Below are 6,488 nucleotides of genomic sequence, written 5' to 3' on the forward strand. Positions count from 1 at the left end.
CGAGGGGGCTTGAGCGGAGGTTTGGACGGGAGGTGACAGCAACGATGACAGCTGCCTGAGTTCTCCAAGCGTACGGTCGGGTTAATTGGCAAGACTGTCCGGCGGACGGGAGGTGGGAAGTGAGCGACGGAGAGTAACTGAGGATCACGGAGGGTGGGGAGGCACATTCAAGGAGGCAGTTCGGGAGTTTATTGTGCGTCTGTTCGTTGTGGGGTAACTCCAATCTGTTCCGCTCAGGTGGGCACTCACGGGTATACATGCGGAGCTTGTCCGTCTGAGATGGCAGGCGCGGCCATGTAAATGGAAGAGGAGAGGACGCAGAGAGTGGGCACCGGGTGGCTCCAAGGGACCACTGTCTTTGGGGGCTGCGCAGCAGAGGGAATCTTCATCTCCCAGCATGGGGATGGCCAGAGAGCCTCTTCAGCTGCTGACATCCACCGAGGTGCTGGCTGCCAGCGCTCGAACAGGTTCCACTGAGCAGAGGAGCCATTAACGTTCGTTGTGATTCCAACCATGAGAGTTTCGCTCCCGGAGGGGTAAGCTCAAGGCTTATCCAAGGGAAATAGTCGGTTTGTCACAAAACAGGCCTGACGACCAAAGTCCTTGGTGTTGCCCACCGGACACAAGGAGGACCTGCCTCTGCTTCCTGTCCAAGCACAATTTTGTGCAGGGAACTTGGGTACACCACAGTGGGAGACCACTACCACACTCAACACACACACACACACACACACACACACACACACAGACACACAGAGGGAAGCTCCAGAGGGGCCTGTTTCTTGTCCCGGTTGGGGAAGGTCATCAAGAAGATGCGACCAGAGGCTGACCTGTGAGCTGGCCTGAGTGGCTGGAGGAACCTCCTCGCGCCTCCCCCGGGCTTCGGGATGTGCCTGCCAGTCCTCTTCCCTGTTCCCAGAAGCTGCTCCAAGGACATAGCCTTGGGTTGGAAACCTGGGGTTGGAACAGTCTGGACTGGGGACATGACTGACCCCAGATAAGACACCCTGGGGATGTGACGAAACCCACATAAGTCCCCTACATAAAATTTTAAGATTCTGTCGGGCCAGCGTGGAGACCTACTCATCTCTCAGCCACCCAAGATAAGCCTCGTAAGTCCCTTGCTTATTAGAGGTGCCGCCTACTAATCCACCAGCTACCTACCTTTCTCTTGGGTCACTCCCTGCCCCTTGTGTATGGGGGCCAATTTCAGGTCACACCTGGGAAGCACCCCCAAGAGGTTGCAACCCAACATTTGCTTGTGTTGTTTATGTACTAATTAGATTTTGAGTAGATGCAACTGATTGGCAGAAACTAGGTCATGTGGTTCTGTTGGAGCTGCTGGGGAAACGGGACTGAGTTCGATTCTTACATGGGAGAGGAAGGAGTCACCCCATTGCTGTTCTCCCAAATGCGAGGGCCAAAAATGTTGCTGGAGCGAACGACAGCCATCTCCTGAGTCGGTGGGACAACCCCAACTTGTGAGAGTACCAGTGGATTATTTACAGCTGCAAGAATGATTTAGAGAGTCCGTAATTATTGCTTTATCATTTATTTGTCTTGTTCTAACAACCTGAACCCTACTCATGAGGACATCCTGTTGGCTCCGTTTTCAAAATATATACAGAGGATGACTCCTTCTTAATGCCTTTGCTCCCATCTGCGGCAGCCGGTGCCCCGCATCACCGAAATAGCTTCCCAGCTGGTCCCCTGGCTTCATTCTTTGTCCCTTTAGAGAACACTCAGCTCAGCAGCCAGAGAATTCCTTCCAGGGTGTAAGAAACGTCCTGTTATGTCCCTGCTGGCAACCATGTGAGGACTTCACCAACGACTCTGCAGATGACTCAGAAATCCAGGGCCTCAGAGAGCCTGCCAGCCCTTCACGACCCGCTGCTGCCTCCTCTGCACCAGGGCCTCACCTTCCCCACCCCCGCCCTCAGTGCTCATGCCAGTGTGGTCTGCTGCCCCTCATCAGACCTGAGTGACCAGCTCTTTGGCACCTGCCCTGCCCAGAGCATTGGCCGGGGTCCACACAGCCGCCTCTCACACCCTGAAGGCCAGCCAGCCTCCCCGAGCCCTTCTGCGTGACCACGTGACTTTTCTTCTAGGGTTCTGACCACCTCCTAATAATGCACACTACTTAGAATTTACTTAATTACGTTTATCTTCTGTCTCAAGAAAGGCAGTTTTGTCTCTTTTATTATCTAGGTGCCTGGATAAGCTCCTTGGAATGAGAAAATAACGAGCAATTAACTTTAATATTCCCTTGAACGAAATACCTTGCTAAATTTGCTTATTTTTATTTTGACAAGTTTCAAGCCGAGAACAAATATGCATGGACTCCCCTCTTGGCTTTGTCAGCTCTTCCTTCACTTTACAGCTATTTTTAGGGTTCCATTCTTTAATTTGCCTGATGTGAGCCCTAAGTTTGGGCCTAGATGCTGCCTGAGCTGAAGGGTCTGCCTTTGAAATACTGACAGGCGACTCCACGGATTCTCACTAGTCAAGGGGTAATAACCCGTGTTCTCCTGTGGAAGGAATTTGACACATCACAACTAGAATGATGTCGCTGAGTTCGAATGGGCAAAATATGGTTCAGACGTGAGTTTCTAGATATTTTTATAAGACATACTAGTCAAATTCTCAAGACAGCTTTTTTTGTTTTTCTTGGCAACTCAAAAACAGGCAGAGCCCCTCTGAGCCGCGCATGTGTGTGGGAGAATTGCGCATAACCGAAACTTGACTGATGACTCCGGAAATCTCATTGTTGGGTGCCAATCCATCCTTTCCATGATAATAGCCATCAATGTCGGTCGTTCCCATTGAAATTTGCACGCCTATCTCCTACCTGTTCTGCGGAATGCCACCTCGATAAGAAATGTGTGATAATGCTATTCCCACTATACCATATTGCTTCCAACTGCTATGGAATGACTTTTGGGAACATTTCTGTTACCTGGTTATAACCCACCGCTCAGCAGAGACGGTGAGTAGCAGCTGAGAGATTTGGGGAGTGAGGAAGGCACATCACTCTTCAATCTGTCCTACTTGCCAAATTAATGAGCTGTGTTAGCTCCTGCCTCAGGGGAGAGTGTCTGATGGGCTCCGATAAGGCTGTCAGGGGGAAGAGTGTCTGAGGGATCAGTTCGGAGGAAAGAAAGAAGCCTAGTTCTGTTAGGAAAGAAAAAGAACCCAGCATATTTTAATAACAGCACAATCCATTTAGCACCTTGGACCATTTGGACTGACCGTAATTCTTAAAAATATTAAAAGGAAAATCTTCACACGCTGACCCTTTCGACTTGGTTTCCTCTCCCTTCGCGGGAATTTCGGAGACAGCCTGGGGTTCAAGCCACCTGTTCACTGTGTGATTGACTTGGATGGGGGAAGGGTTCCTAAGTGTGGTGGTCTCTAGACCCTCTGGGGAACGCTGAGTAGAAAAGTGTTGACATAAAATCCTTGGGAATGATAGCATTTGACTCAAGATTTTTCTGAACTCACATTAAGAACCAAAAATTTGGTAGAGACACGAGAAACACCAATTTCCTTCTTGTGGAATCCTTCATGCTTAATACTCATCTGAATGTGACCTTAACTTTTTTGAGGACTTCACATCATTTCCATTTCTGTCAACGACAAAATACCGACGTCATTATTTTAATCATTTTTATTGAGACAGATTTAAAATCTCCACAGAGCTCCAAAACTGCTTTTCTTCCTAAGTATCGCATTTTCATGGGTAAAACCACCCACACCAGCCAGTCGTGTGAATAGAAATTCAGAGAAAGCTATGAAGATTGAAAAGAGCTATCAGAGCTTACTATAAAATCTTACTAGATGTAGGTAAAAGACCAGCTAAGCTCAAATTTAATAACTCATCTTCCCCGCAAGTGGGGCGGGCACATCTCAAAAACCAGTACACTTGGTAATGAGGGAAAGTGTCGTGCCCTGGAATTTCCAGATCCTTGCTCTTCTCACAGAGTTTTGAGACAAAAGAAGCTTAGATTCATCTTTATTCATTTCCCAAGACTCTACTCAGCATCTTATCGATAAGGATGAAAGATTTTTATACTAATTCTTAATTTGGTTCCTTTAGAAAAAGAAGCCGCATCTGCTTAGTTTTTGAAAAGGCTTCTCTATAACAGACCGAAAGATGGTTTCGTAAGATCGTAGGATTCCATGTGTCCTCCAGCTCCGGTCTAAGATGCCGCATTAGTTTGCGGGGGCTGCTGTGGCTAAATGCCTCAGGCTAGATGCATTCAGCCAGAGAAATCCATTTACTCACAGCTCTGCAGGCTGGACAACCCAAGTCAAGAAGTCGGCAGGGCTGGCCTCCTCCCAGGGCCCTTTCCTTGGCTTGTGGGAGGCCTCTGTCCTGCTGTGCCCTCACACAGCCCCTTCTCTGGTGTCTCTTTCTGGGGGTCCAGATTTCCTCTTACATGGACACTGGGCAGGTTGGATTAGGGCCCACGCTCACACACTTATTGTAACTTAATCACCCTCGTAAAGGCCCTATCTCCAAATAGTCACATTCTGCAGCCCTGGAGGTCAAAGCTTCCCCATTTGAAAGGGGTGGAAGGCGGTGGGGGTCACAATCCATCCCGTAACAGACGCCAAGTCAGGGCAGCATTTCCAAAGTTAAGCAGTAGCTTTGCAAACAGTCCTGTGCTCCCCCGCGTAGAACACCTACCCCCACCTACTCATGCCACTTATATCGAAAAGTGTATCAGCTGAACTTAAGAAGTTGCATGAGTTAATGTGCATGAACATTTTAAATGGGTAGTGTTAACATTTCCTGTGTAAATGGACACCTTTCGTGAATCCTTGGAGTTATAAAATGCATGAGGAGTAGGAGCAGGGAGTGGACAAGGAAACCCAGGAATGCCGGCATGAACGTGGAAGCTTGGAGACATGTGGGAAGCAAAGGACGCCCATGACGAGAACTGCTTAACACCGTCCCGCCCAGGCGTTGGCGGCCTTGGGCACTGCAGACTCAGCCCGATGCAGTGACAAGTCTTTCAACAAGTCTCTTTAATAAAAGGGACTTCTGCAGGGTGAACTCTTTTCTTTCTTCTAAGCTGCAAAAGGATGAATATTGGCGTAAGAACACATTTTCCCGACGTTATCCTTACCTACTTTTTCTCCTCTTCCGTCCTCATCTCTTTCTTCTTCCTCTTCCCTCCCCTTCTTTTACCGTTTTCTCGGCAATTCAATAATTCGAAGTGTAGCCCTACACCTTCTACAACTCCCCACAAAGGGCAGAAAGTTAGGACAGAGAGTTTTGAAAATTAAGTCTCTTTTTTTCCCAGTGTTTTGCTCTAAGGCCACATCTATGTCATTGAAACAAATCAATAAATTTGGGGATTGGGCGGAACTCTCAGCAAGGGCTTTAAAGTGTTGGGGGCCCCCTTGACACATACTGGCGGTGGCCTGTGTATCTGGCTGGTTACAACATGAAATACAAAATAATTCTGTGATCGCATAAACCTTTGCTGGTATTAAACTTTCATCACTGTACTATGGTATTTGGAGTCCTCCTGTTTAAAATACTAGCAGTGTTACTCAGAAAAAAAGAAGAAAAGGACGAGTAGACGTTTCCCGAGAGTTTTTGTCCTGTGTGATGCGATCGTTTCTGAGGCTGAAACTCTCTTGCCCCTTTCCCAGCGTGCCTGGTGGGATGGCCCCGAACGGTGACCGACTGAGCTCTCCCTCTGGACAGGGAAGGGTCGCGTTGGTGACGCTGAGCCTGCCTGTCATGCCTCCGCCACAAATGTCATCCTGCTCCTTTGTCTAAAGCTAGTGCCCTGCCAGCTTTGAATTCTCTAGTACATGGCCCAGGAAGTTTTCCTGAATTATTGATAAACCTGCATAAGTTGGGGAAGCAGAAAATGGAAAATGTGCTAGAATTAATAGTTGTTCTAATTCTTTCTCCAGGGATACAGCGTTTTACACGTGTTCTGCAGAAGGAAGATCTTATAATGAAACAATACCTTTGTAGAAGGTATATTTGCGTAGAAATATGAGAAGGATACGCAGAGGGGAAGGGCGGATACATTGTTTAAAGTGCGATCTTCAACCCTGAACTTAGAATTTGGAAAGCTAATGTTAGAACTCGCTGTTTTAGTAACTTTGATAGAATAATTGGACAGGATGCATTTAGTGATAAAACATGACACCTTGAGGAATAAAGAGAAATGGTTAACCAGAGTGGAATGTTACTTAGAGTGGCCAAAATCAAAAAGACTGAAAACGCCAAAAGCTGGCTTGGATGTGCGGCACCTGGAACTCAGACAGATTGCTGGCGAAAGACGCAAAGGTACAGGCTTGCGTTTAATGAGAAAATATAGCTCACGCAGCAGTAATCTTGGGGGAGAGAAGTCAACCGGGGTCAGGGGGTCGACTAAAAAGGGGTGATGAAAGGTGTATTTGGGTTACGCAGGCCAAAACTCATCAATCTGCCCAATTAATTTCATGCACTTTACTGTACA

Source organism: Sturnira hondurensis, unplaced genomic scaffold (genome assembly GCF_014824575.4).
Source record: "Sturnira hondurensis isolate 20B ecotype Veracruz unplaced genomic scaffold, ASM1482457v3 Scaffold0018805, whole genome shotgun sequence".
Lineage (NCBI taxonomy): Eukaryota > Metazoa > Chordata > Mammalia > Chiroptera > Phyllostomidae > Sturnira > Sturnira hondurensis.